The 14,362-nt window shown below is 36.5% G+C and overlaps 1 protein-coding gene and 1 long non-coding RNA gene across 5 annotated transcripts in view; one reads left to right on the top strand and one right to left on the bottom strand.

Annotated features, from left to right (window-relative positions):
- The window catches only part of LOC107078922 (uncharacterized), a 121,475-nt gene that overhangs the window by 85,779 nt on the left and 21,334 nt on the right, over positions 1 to 14,362 (top strand). Inside the window, exon 2 of the long non-coding RNA XR_011182670.1 lies at positions 5,396 to 5,466. This is a non-coding gene — a long non-coding RNA (uncharacterized lncRNA). The remainder of the gene's footprint in view (positions 1 to 5,395; positions 5,467 to 14,362) is intronic.
- The window catches only part of elfn1a (extracellular leucine-rich repeat and fibronectin type III domain containing 1a), a 163,557-nt gene that overhangs the window by 136,109 nt on the left and 13,086 nt on the right, over positions 1 to 14,362 (bottom strand). The window lies entirely within an intron of this gene.

The following is a 14,362-nucleotide window of genomic DNA, read 5'->3' as shown; positions in this document are numbered from 1 at the left end:
CTGAAAAACTGAACATATCTAAAAACAATCACTGTAAGCACGGACTCCAATAGTGTTGCTGGATTTATTACAGATTAAAGTTTACTTCATCAACAAAACATCACTTATAATAACAAGAAAATGATCAAGAAAAGCAGATGCATTGTCTATTGACTGAGCACACTACAGAATCTTTACAGTATTATAGACATGCATTTTGGGTGGTTTTCAAGGGCTGATCCTAACCTTGCACACTTGTGCTCGCCTGCAGATACAAGACTCGTGCCCGAGATGTACAGTACCATAGCGCATCTCGCCTGAATGGCACAAAAACTTCATTTCACTCATTTACACATCTGACCAAACTACTGAAACTCTGAAATGTGTAGGAAACAGCACATGCTTGTACTGTTTATACATAAACAGAATTATACACTACTGCACGCAAACATGAAATTTCAACAATGGCATAATTATTTCAATTCAAACTTTTTTAAGACTAACAAGGCATTCTTTGCCCCCCTTTTCAGAGTTTACGTCATCCATCCATCCAGTATAGAAAATATGATACAAATAGATTTTCCCTCCATCCGATTTCTCATCACGTCATCCGATACAGGCTCATGGGGAAGCTGGAGCCTATCTTGGGAATAGGATTCACCCTGGACAGGATGCATCCATCGCAGGACCCACACAGACACAAACGTGCACCCACTCAAAGTAGGGTCAATTTTCACAGAAGCCAATGAACCCACCAGCATGTATTTGGACTGTGGGAGAAAACCAGAGCACCCAAAGGAAACCCACACGAACACAGGGAGAACATACAGACTCCACACAGACAGCACCCCCAGGCCAGGAATTGAACCCAGGGCCCCAGCACTACGAGACGGCAATAGTTGGCCATAATTATTTTTTATTAATGCTTGAACTTTTTAATGCTTGAATGTTGAGGCACTGTACCTATCGGCTACACTAAGTATAAAATTATTTCATACAATCTAAACCTTGCTAGAAACGGGTGTTGGATAATATTTTAGAATAATGTCAGATTTACTTTTTTGCAAGCAACTTTCCCAATTTTGTTTGAAAGACCTGTGGAAGTTTGGAACTTGGTCCCTTTAGGAAGCAAGCCTAAGATGGGAATTAAAGACTCCCTGTTTCACAGTTCAGATTGTTTACACAAGCATAATAAATGAAATAAAAAAATCTTCTAACTCCCTCTCCCTGTCATGGGTCTCAAGTCCCGGCCCTGAAGAGTCTTTCTCCATTTTCCAAAGCACTATTAAAGCACTGATTTCAAAATAACTGACAAAATAACAAAGAAACAACTTAATTGGAATTAATTAAGCAGGTGGTTTCCTAATATGAAGTAATTTAGAGAATACTTGGGACCAAATCTGTGTGCCCTTCAGCTTTCAAGGATCAAAGTTCTCTTAATTGAATAGATTATTTGCTTGATCAATAACTCCCAGGTGTTCCTAATCTTTAGCTGCAGTTGACCTATAAAAATCCACAATTACAAGTCATCTAACTTCCAGGACCAGGTCTTACTACTGCCCTTGTCTCCTCTTTGAATACTTCAGGTAAGATCCTGGCTGATAGTGTTTTTAACATTAATTAACACCCAGGTGCTTATCCATGTTCTATTAATCTCACAATTTAAAATAAAAAACACAGAAAAATTGTATCAACTATGGTTCCATCTTGTCTAAGGTGGTCTTTAGTGATGACCCCATTGTTTCCTTCAAGGTAAACCGCCACAGTTTGAAATTAAAGGCAATTTTAGAATGTCAGTACTCAAATGTAAACATTTCTCTCATGTAGGCATTTTGAATGGCTGGATCTGTATTTGAAGTAAAACTTTTTTCATACTTTCATTGCGTGTGAAACATCTTTCTTTGCTTCATTTTAATCACGGGGATTTTTTTGTTTTGTTTACAAGGCATACTACAATGTGTTGTGTCCAACTTTATTACAGTGTAATCCATCATCAACCGAAAGGTCACTTAATTTTAACAAGCTTTGCAGTGGGTTGCAGTGTTCATTATACATCCACCCAAAACTTTTTTTTTCCCTGATGCGCAACAAAATGTTTGATGAAAAGAGGTGACATTTTTTAAAAGGCAAAAAAACACTGGCTTAAATCAAACCTTGTTCCCCAACTACAATGAATCGCTCCGTGCCTTGACCTCATTGCACAAGTCCCCCAAATGAACAAAAATGGAAGGATCAACATGCTAATACCTAAAGGACTTCACTGAATTGCTACGATTAATCACTTGGACACTCTAGATGGATGCTACAAATTCTCCGATGCTCTTATTGGGAAGTCATTAAAAATTACTGCAGAAGGAGAGCGATTAGCCAAAACTCTATGAACAAGAAGGTCTATTTACTGTTTTGAGTCAAAAGCCCACTTTTACCATATGTATGTATTGCAGAAAACCTAGCTGTAATGTGAACTACTATTTTGCATGTTTACCCCACTTTCATAGAGCACACTACACTATAGAATGTGTGTTGTAGCTGATATCAAACTCAACATTGCGAATGAAATGTACTTCTATCGTATACATTTTGTACATGTATTAATGAGCAAATTACTACACACATGTACTGAATGTTATAAGGTACCACATCCAGAATATTGATTGAGTCTATAAGACTGGTGTAAACAACTACATTTGCGTGAAATAGTTAATGGGTTTAAAGAAAGTTGACTCTGAAAGTGTGGCTTACAGTGTGTGAGGGCAAGATCAAATGTGATCAAACTTTACTCTGCTGCCAATGTGCGATTTGATAACATTGTTTCCTATAACCTCATAGCTGATGTACATTTGCAAAGTAACAAGTTCAACACAGATAAAGGAGAGCTGTTAATTCAATTCTTTCTGTATCTTCCACTCTATCAATTGAAAAATCACTTACCTTGTTGTATCTTTTTCTGCTACTTTGACACAGTTTCTAAAGCAGTCTTGACCTTCAAACCCTTTTACTGCGTAGCGATAGGCATGGTTTCTGTGACAATTTTCTTGCTATTAACGTGATACAAATCTGTGCAAGTACAATACATGCAGTTGTATTAGTTCTATATTGTTAATACTGATACTAAACATGGGAAATTATTAATAAATGCCTCAGTTACACATTTAGTCTGTAATTGTGATAAATCTTATCTAAGACCTATTTCCACATTCTAAAGCATTACTCCTTTCACCAAATGGTGCTGTAATAAACTATACCATCAAACCAAAGCACTAAAACACTGGCTGTAAATTGTTGCACAGCATAAAAATGTCCCAACGCTAAAGCACCAGGAAAAACATATGTTGTCGTTGTAAATTTTGTACTAATCATCTCAGATAAACAACATAACAGTCCAGTGCTGCACAGCACTTGATTATGAAAAGTCTTTTATCCCTGTAGTAACTGGATGAATAAAAAGCCAACCCTGTGTATGTAATATTATATTTACGGATTGCAGTGGCTTCTCTCTGGCAATTTATTTTCATGCAAACTACATGTGACAGGTAACCTTATATTAAAGCATCAGCCAAATGCTTCTTGGGAGGCTCTAATGGATATATTATATATCACACCAAAGCATTGCATTTAAAAAGTCATCAATTGTTTGCCTAGGAAGTTGCCTACCCACCTGCAATTGGTGTTGGTTTTGACTTGTTCTTTAATCAATATTGAATAAGTATGTGTTCTGAACACTGTTCATATCCGCTCTTCTAAGCAGCAAAAAGAAGAAAACATAACACTGGAATATCTTTTCACTGAAGAGCTAATTCCCCTGATTGTAAAGACAGCAAAAGAAATACAGTTAGCCATTACAGCATTTGGCTCACTATAATAATACAGTTATTCTTAGCTAAGACTTTAAGAAAGAAGCATTTAAAAAAGGAAACCATGAGTAAGCTCAGTGGCTAGAAATGATATGAAATTTGCAGGTTGGAAGCATTGGTTGTACTGAGCAAAATGCCTCAGAGAACACTTACTGTATGAATGAAGGTTGACTCAATTGAAGAAAATGACAACACACCCTGATGTATCTGCTTGTCAATAGCATTGAGGCATTGAACTTCATTTAGTAGCATATCAGAATCTAAAACAGATTGCATTTGAAGTACTTACTGTATAATTCTACAGTTTATAATTATATTCCAGAATTACCAAATGTTTGGGTGGAAACAACTTACTTGGCACAATAACAATAATACCCCTTTTCTTAGAAAAGTTATTTTTATGTTCTTTGACGTAGTTTTTCCATAAAATGAAAACATTATCTCTTTTCACTTTTCATTATGTTTCTTGTATAGAGACCACAATTCTACAGGTTGATCTGTCTGAATATCTCAGCCGGGGCATTTAAATAACTATGCAGCTATGTAAGCATAATCCAATTACTCTCCTTGGATGTGATCTTCAAGGCATATGAACCTGTCCACATAATAAAATATTGATTTGTGGTACATTTATGATAATAAGATAATAGAAAAAATGGCTAGCCCTGAAATTACTTTGCAAAGTCTTCATTACGGAAGAAAGGAAAGATGGTAGTATAAAGATGAGTGCAATCACACCAGTATGGGAAATCTCTTGGTTGGGAGCCAAAAAAAAAGATAAGAAGTAACAAAGTTGGTTTCAAACATTTCATACTCATGTCTGCTACTGTGATCAATTTACTGTGACTATTAAAATTCATGGCAAGACAAGGCATCCACTGAATGCGTATGCTAGCTAGACTGCACTAGTTTTTATTTAAAATGTATTTAAGTCTCCAAATCAAAGAGGTGCAAAGAAGTGATAGGGAAGAAAAACATAGAGACTAATTCCTCTCATTGCAACCCTAAAGGTTATTCTTTTATGGGCACAGAAATCATTTCAGTCCAGCTGTTTGTGATACTACTGTAGCTGCTGAACGATGCAAGGCGACAAGAAGGGCTTTCACTTTTCCACTCTGTGCCATGTGCATCCGATTAATTACCACAAAGGGCAGCACACTCTCTTTATTTGTGAATGCCTTTATAAAGGTGTACAGTGCTGTAGAGTGCTGTGGTTTTTAAAAAGAGGATTCCTCAAAAGCAAAACAATTACTTTCTGGACTTGTTTCCAACAGCATATATTGTTTGAAGTCAGTATCGTCAGTTGGTAAATGTGCACAGTTTAAGACAGCACCATCTCTTGCTATACATCTGCTATAGATTCCTTAGCACTACAATTTGACCTTCTGCAAGGCGCTTTAATTTCTCTAATCTGTCATAATGTGCAGTGCATCTGTGTCATCTTAGTCAAATGATGAGCCGGAGCATTCAACACACCAGTGTAATGCAAAGAAAATGGGGAGATGTAATAAGCCTGCTAAGCAATCAAAAGAAGAAATAACGTATTGATCCTCTCTTTGCAGCACTGCCATTTTGACCGAACCCCATTGGTGGTTTAGGGATCTGAGCCCATCTGGAGTCCACACACGAAGAGGTAATCTATTACTGCTCTGTCATTTGCTTTTTGATGGAAGGTATTCCAGAGGGACGAAGGAAAAGATAGGACGAGAGAATGGAAACAAGTCAATAACTGCATGTGCATAGTGTGTTTACCATCCAAACTGCACACTCGAAAATTGATGGAAAATGAACTTATGAACTGGTGATTTAACATAGTATGAGAGAATAATATTAAAACATCTTCTTCCTCTCTTCTCAGTTTGATATCTAAAGTCAAAGTATAATGTATATACTGTAACTATACACAAAGCGCTGTATGTAAAAGCAAGTTCATTTTATTAAAGTAGTCAAACATTTCTAAAAATATTAACCTCAAAGGTATAATATTCTTTCTAGTAAAATTGTATATCTAATGTACTTCATGACTAAAGATATTGTAATCGGAAAGGATCACTGACAAAATGCATGAAATGAAGATGCGCATTTTTGTGAGTAATGGAGAGATTTGAACCCAATCACGTTGGAACATAAGCAAACGAGTGCATGAGTCTCAAATTGTTGATGTTTTTTATCCTAAATTCTGACAAATTACTGAAAAAGGCGTTAGTGTTTTTCTTTAAATATTTTTTTTTATTTTGAGCAAAACTGACTTAATGAGAACAAATGACATAAAAGCAGAGCAATCAAAATGAAACCTGGAACCAGTAACTGCACTGTTCTGGCCTTGTACCTCATACGATTTGCACTTAGCCTCCCCAGAACTACCTTAATTATTTTAGACTTTGCAGTTTTGCACTACACATCCTCTTGCTCCCTAAGGATCTAATTACCATGATTAGTTTTGGGACTTTAATATCTTCTTAGTTAACAGGTTACACTTTGCGCTGATCTTTTTTATAATGTATTGCTTCTTCATGTTTTTATTATTAGATCTTAGTTTAACTGTGTTTTATTACTATAATGATTCCCAATAATCTTGTACTCATGGCTTGTGGCTGATACAGAACTACTTGTGTATAATATTAGACTGGAGAACATTGTAACACGAACTTCTCAAGTGTAGAGAAAAGTGTGCAGATGTAGAATAAACAACACTACCATTGTCTCTAATATATCTGTTCCCAGATGATTTGTATGCCTCCCAGAGAGCAAGGGAATAAAACATCGTGGGTCAAGGGCATGCAGGAATACAGTTCGGTTTTCTGTTTCTGCTTCAACCCAGGGATATAAGAAAAACACAGAATCTCTGCCACGCAAAGCATAGATGAGATTTTGATTCAAGACTGACAATAATAACTTAAGTATACAAACAAGGCTAGTGTTCATCACCCTCAAGGTTTCTGCAACTGACTGCGCAACCAGAACAGAGTGTCTTGGAAACTGAAAAAACAAGAATTCTGTAGTCTTGTATGTGTGCTCGGTGAGCAGCTTACTTCCAGAATCTGCACTAAGAGCCCATACTGCTTTAACCACATCAGATTCAACTTATTTTATAGTGCCGATACTGTATGGTCTCTTAGCCAGTCAAAGCACTCTAACAGACTTCTTTGGAGGAGACCACAGCAATATGTTAAATACCTTTAGACCCATAATACCTGTTCTCGAAATCTGTGAGCATGTGACACATCAGATATGACAGATACAGTACATCAGTTATGTGGTCTGTGAGTCTTTTGGTAATAAACTTTAGCACAGCCAGGAAGATATGAATGGATTGTTCGGCTATACTGTATGTAGTGTAGAAGGTCCACCTATGAAGTATGTATTTGAAGGACCTGCATACACAGGGACGTGATCAGTGACGTTATGGTCAGACCAACATGATGTTTTTCCCCCAACCGCCTGTGTTTTGTTTCTTTACCTTCATAATTACACTTCCCCTTTTTGATATGATTTTTTCTGTATTAATCCACTGGCAAATCCAGTTTAGCCTGAGGTCAAGACATGACCATTAATCTTTAAACACTCCTTGAACAAGCCTTTGGGCTGTTGCAATTTCCCTGTCTGGATAGAAGAGGCATTACCAGTGTCTTTGAACAAGCTGGTATAATCTTGCCTAGATTTTGTCTAAATATGTAATATTTTAAATTTCCAGCAAATCCTGTCCGGTCCATTTTTTAGACTGATGCTTGAGTCTATAGGCAAATCACTTGACTGTTATTTAGGCGTAACTGCTAACTCTTAATTTCTGTTTTATAGTACTGCTGATTTCTCTGTCACTGGTAGCATGCACACATTTGTTTCTCTATGTTTACTCACCGCCCTCACCAGTCTGAGCCAAGCTTATTACTCCAGTTTCCTCTGCTGCGTCACAGTCTATTCATTTTCTTAGTGAGGTAATTTACTCCCTATTGGCAATATATAACTTTAAACTGAAATATAGTTCTGGATTTTATTGATTATATGCAATGCAACCCAAACTGTCATACTGTATGTCTAACAAAGTCAGAAAAAGAAAAAAAAAATCTCCAAGGCCTAATGGCATGCTATGAACTGTAGCTAAAGAAACAAGACATGTTATTCATAGGCTATTAACTAACTCCAAAACAAGGATAATACTGAGTCAATGAAAATTTGCTAATGCAGAGCCCATCCATAAAACTGAAAGGGTGGCGTAACTAAAAAAGAAATTATAGACCAAAGAATCTTACAGTATTTCTATTACCTGTAATGTTATGAAAACAATAATTACAGCTGAAGTACTGGATCATTTCTGGAAACAAGATTCGAGAGAACAGACTGACAGAGGGTTTAGAAAATGTACAGCTTGTTTAACTTGCTTGTGAAGACATCATTAACAAACAACAGCAGTATACACACACAGAGTATACAATATGGTATATTTAGGTTTTCAGAAATTTAGATTCCCTTATAAAAAATATAAAGCAAAAAACGTAATTCAAGGAAACGTATGTGGCTGGATTAAGAACTGATTAATTGATAGAAAACAATACAGATGAGTGCAGGGTGAGTGCTACACATGAGGTTAGTAGCAAAAGGATCAATGGTAGCAAATATAGATTGGCAAACGTGCAGAAGCTTCCAAGGACATTGAGAAATCTTTGGATAGAATTCATAACTAAGCAGGGCTGGAATATAATGTTTAATATAGTGCCAGGTTTTATATGCAGGTAGAGAAACTATATACAGTACATACAATGAAAAGCAGGGCTTGTAATGACACATATTTTGCAACTTCTGAACAATACAGAGAAGCTAAACAAATGTTAGGATAAATGTATTATATACATTGCCTTTCAAAAGTGTTAATATCCTTCTTACGGTGTCCCACTTTGTGATATTACAAAAGAATTTTATATTTAGAATTTTATCACATACACATTTTTTGTACCTAATATTTTATTCAGAACCTGAATGTAAGATAAGTTACAGTAAATGTCAACAAAAGCTAAAGAGAAAGAACTAAAATACATTGATTGCATAAGCATTCAGAAACACAAACTTGATACTTAATGGAAGCAATTACAGTCACAGCTGCAAGTCTTTTTCAGGTGAAGGTCTCTCCCAACCTTGCACACTGGCTTGGTGAATGTTTTCCCATTTGTCTTGGCAGACTTGCAAAAGGTCTCTCAATCTGCTTGGGGATCACTTATAGACATCAGTTTTCCAGTCTGTCCATAGATTCGCAATAGGATTCAAGTCAGGGCTGGGAGACCCAAGGACATTCATTTTACTATTCTTAACCCACTCCAGGGTAGCTTTGGCCTTCTGCTTTGGATCACTGTCTTGCTGAAGGGTACACTTCTGCCCCAGATTTAGATCTGAAGCTAGTTTTCCTCTAAAACATCCTGATTCTTTGCTCCATCTTCGTTCCCATTACTCTTGACAAGTATCCCAGTCCTCGCTGAAGAGAACAGAACTACAAAGTTGCTTGACAATGGCGATGGTGTTGATTGAGAGATGGACTGTGTGATAGTCTCAAATGCAGTCATTGAAATTTACAACAAAAAGTTCCAGGTTTTATCACGTGACCACAAAACCTTTTGCGAGTTTCCAGTATGACTTACATACTTTGTTGTAATCCCAATGCTGGATTTGAGATGTTCACCCATTGACATTTTCTCCCATCTCAGCCACTGAGCTCTTTCCAAGTCACCTGCGGCCTCGCAGCAGTGCACTACTCACCCCTAACCAGTTTCCAGCATCCTATAGTTTCCAGATCCAGTTGTGCCCCCAGTTCATATTTCACTGTGAATTCTGAAGCAATCTTCTGTATTGATTTTGTCAGTCTCTTTGAGGATGTTTAATATTTGTCTCATAATATTTATCCCCTTGTCGTCTTCTCTGTTCAGCACTAAAAAGGTTCACTTTCTTCAGCCTCTCAGTGTAGGATATTCCCTTATGTCCTTAAACACATCAGGTTACTCTTCTCTGGACTGATTGCAAAGAACATGGAGGCAAGAAATGTACACAGTATTGAAATTGAGACCTTACTGGAGAATTATTGCAACTTTAACATGAGGTCCCTTGATTTGAAGTCCAGGCCTTTAACGGTGTATGCTAGCGTTTTGTTTACCTTTTCAATGGCTTCCCCACATTGGCTCAAAGATGTAAATGGTGTGTTTACATAAACATCTACATCTTTCATAAGTATCTTCTTTTAGCTCAGAATTTCCCATTTTGTATTTACAATTTGTTTTTACTACCCTTTTATGCAACACCTTGCACTTGTCTATAAATCTTTTGGAATTTCTTCGGCTGCTTCTACAGCGCTCACTTATCCTCCTGATTTGGTGTTATCTTATATTACAAAAATGGCCTGTTTACTTATTATTCTGGAATCTAATAGGAACAGCAGTGGTCCTAGAACACATCCCTGTGTTACTCCAGTAATAACATCACCCAATTTGAGTTTTCACCCCCTTAGCCTTTCTTTTTAATAAATTATTTTCAATCCAAACCCAGTAGGCTTTCCCTGAATGCCTACTCGCTGCAATTAAAAATTAATATTTTATGGGGAAATTTATCCAAAGCCTTTCTGAAGATCAAAATATGGTGGATGGTATGCCCTATGTGTGCCCATAAGCGTCGTTGCTTGTTCAAAGAATTCTTACAAGGTGGTTAGGCAAGATCTTCCTTTTCTAAATCCATGTGGACTATTTCCTAGTATTATTTCCATGTACTGTAGGTGACTCTCTTGTTTAATTATTATAATTGTTTTCATGACATTACATGAAGTATAAGTAAGACTTATAGGTCGATTAATTACTTGGTTCAGTTTTTCTCCCTTTTTATGGATGGGCACTAGGAGCTATTCTCCAATCCCTGGGCACCACCCAGTCTTAAGTCTGAAGTGACTCTTGGAAGAGTTGCGTTAAATGGCTTCTCTCATTTCCTTGAGCACAGCTGGTAAGGTGCCATCGGGCTTCTGGGGAATTATGTTCAGCGTTGCTAGTACCCAAAACACTTCCCCCTTTGCCAATACTATCTCATACAGAACTACGTCCTGCTGTTGACTGATACATGTTGTGGATTGGCCTCTGTGATTTACATGTTTAGTATATTAGCTATTTCCTTTTATACGTGAAAAATGTGGGTAAGGTTTCCAAACGTAAACCACATTACAATAGTAAAGACTCCACGTTCCTGACATAAGAAAACCAATGTATACAGTACAAGGCTGGTACATTTCAAATGTGAACTAGTATGAATCACTTTCAATTTGTATAACATATTTTCTAGTCTTGTATTATATTTTATTTTCTCGTCATTTGCCATCTCATTACGGTAATGTACTTCTGCCCATGCAAGCTGTGATTGCGTTTGTATTACTCAGGCAAGGCTCACCCACCTCTTCATCCTCCATTATTGTTTTATTTACAGTACAATTTATTCAGCCCCAAGTACATTTGAAGAGAGAAGATGTTAAAACAATACTGTGCTAGCAGTTCACTTGGGTGAATATACAATCAAATAATCCAAAAGGTAAATGTAATGTGATCTTGGTAGTCTTCAGCTATACTACAAAATCTGAGAAAGAGTGATAAACAACACTCCAGAACAATAAATTGCCTTCCTGTTAAAGGTAAAATCATTTATTTGGGCATGATAGTACTATAGCATCTCAGGGACAATAAAAATGACCAAAACAATGATAAAGCATTTGAGGTTTGTATCATATTTAATAGCTTTTATTTGGTACTTATGTAGGATTTGCTTTGAAGATACCTTTTGTAAATATATATTTAGGCAATGAAACAACAGTAACAAAATATGGGAAAATGGAGAAAAGTGAAAGACATTTCATATAATTGTCTTTCCATTGACTATTTTCAGTAATTATTTGGGCAAAACAGCATGGTAACTGTCTCTGAAATCTGTGTGTTTGTTACTTTTATCCACAAACAAGTCCTACCAATTGCTAAAATGAACAAACATGACAAAGATAACAATTGTTCTTATCCAGCAACCATGCCTGTGTATTTTTCATCAGAGCACGTTCTTTAAAAAATATCAAATTGTGTATTATTTCCTTCCAAATTCAGAAGCTGAAATAACCTTCAGTTCTTCTCACGTGAGATCTTCAGTTTTGTTAGTAGTTAATGATTTGACTTGACTTCTTATTGTAACCCGTTGTGAAAGGATGGGTTTGGTATCAAGCACAGACCAGACACATTGCTAAAACTAATAACCTCCCTGCCTGCAGACCCAAGGGCAGTTTGTTGCAGTAAAAGTGACAATTGTATGGTGCCCCCAAGGATGTCATTCAAGACAGCTTTCTTGGCAAAGGATAGAGTCCAATCCTCAAGCTCAACTCACACCATGATCAGGGCCGTGTACTGTACATTATAAGTCACCTGGGAGTTCACCCATTATGATTTTCTTACTATTTAATAATCAAGAGGTCTGCTATTAATGGGGAAAAGTGCTTCACTTACCGAATAAAAACGGTCACTACAATGGTGCTATTCACAACCAGTGGCAATTTCATAAAATTTCTAATGCACCCCTTGATTAATATAATCCATAAATTAAACACAAGTGACCAGATTGTTGTTGTTATTATTATTATTATTATTATTATTATTATTATTATTATTATTATTATTATTATTATTATTATTATTATTATTATTATAGGTGATAAGATCTATAAAGCAGTACACCTTGACAGAAAAATCCCACATACCAAAATTTGAACTTTGTTTTTTTTCCCCTCACAGAATACAGTAGGAATTACTTGCCTTTCCATCAAAGTCCTACATGTTGGTCACCTACGACTTGAAAAAGAACCTTAAAAACTCATTGACAATTCTCTTGAACAAAGGGAGATGCATTCATTGGAGCAATTATAATAGAAATAGAGAAACATGAATGAGTCACCGCAGCATTTCTGAAAGAAGCTCAGACTTCTAGTGCTGTTCTGTGTACCTTCTGTGAGATATGATCTCAATGATTTTACCATCTTTACTTTGCTAAATTGAAATAAAACAGTATCTGAGAATAGAGGCTTAAGGCATACCAGCTTGGCAATTTGACTCTTATCACTGAGTTACAGCCTCTTGTGGAACACACTGAGTCCTCAGCCTAATGTATTTGGCCTTTCTGTCACTTCCCATTTGTCTAAACACAGCAGACTGCTGACAATGTATGTATCTGATGGCTAGTTTGATCTGCAGTGTTTTACATACAGTATAGATCCACTTAATAAAAATAAGCATTGTCTTATAGAGAGATGTCTACAATAGTAAGAGTTGACTGAGGCTCAGAGAGTGGAATGCAGAGGGTCACCCTAATGAAGTCAGTGTCACATGTTTCCTTGAGGAATAATAGGATCTCTCCAGATTAACCCACTTTCAGAGAAGGTGGATTTTTGGAGGACATTGAAAAAAACAACTTAACCACACCCACCACAGTAGAGTTTCTGAGGTATGATACAGTATGCGATCTATTTACCTTTATTTCAATATTAACTGAACAATTGAGAACAAACAAATTACTGAGAGTTAAGAGCTGATAATGTTTTGAAGTAAGGGATAGACAAGGTATCAGAGAAAACTTTATTAAATGTGGTATTAAAGCACCATATTGTTTAAGATAAATGTATTTCAGTTAAATCAAATATCAAATGTTGAAACTATAACTACTCTCACTGTGATGATGAAAGTAGGGGCTTTGTTTAAAGTCATCTGTTTGAGTGGAAATGAGACACACTTGGCTTAGTGGAATAAATTACATCCAATCAATGCAGTGAGATTTCACAGAAAAGAGCATATATGATTAGCTCTTAGGGTAACTGCTCACTCTCATGGATTAGAAATCTGGTGTATATTAGCAGTCAGAAGGAAAGGGCATCTAGTTTGTGACAAGGCACCTACAGGAATGGAAGAGATAATGTGCTCAGAATTAGAGAGTCTAGAAAGCACTGGTGTAGTCTTAGCCTTAGAGAGTGAAGGACTTGCTATGATGATGATTAAGAAGAGATGATTAGTAACAGAAAGATAAAGAGTGATTTGTAGCATGTATTAATTGTTAGTCTATTCCATTGTTAGTTCATAAGGCTGTCATTATGGAAGGTGTTTGGTTCCATAAAAAGTGGATTTAAACAGAGAACAGGAGATACTTCTTGACCCAAAGATTTCTATGAAACAAGGTATCCAACTTGTCTCCAAGAGGTATCCTCTCGAAGGAGGCACTATGGTTTGTGGACAAGATCCTTAGCTCAATTAACTAATAACTACCAAACCAACAAGATAATCCAAGTAGCCTCCTCTCATTTATAACCTGAGGTTCTTAGGTCACTTGAAAGAGTAATATTTACTTATTAGAATGTCCTGGAAGATCTTCAGAACTACATAAATTGAACTTCAAACAAAAAATGTATTCTTCAAAAAACAAGGGGTGCCTCGTAAGAAACTGTACTGATAGAAACGTGGGATCTTGTCAGAGCTCAGTTTAGTCCATGTTAG

This window comes from Lepisosteus oculatus, chromosome 19 (genome assembly GCF_040954835.1).
Source record: "Lepisosteus oculatus isolate fLepOcu1 chromosome 19, fLepOcu1.hap2, whole genome shotgun sequence".
Classification (NCBI taxonomy): Eukaryota; Metazoa; Chordata; class Actinopteri; order Semionotiformes; family Lepisosteidae; genus Lepisosteus; species Lepisosteus oculatus.
Note: the sequence above shows the minus strand (reverse complement) of the source record. Positions and strands in the feature narration are given on the sequence as shown.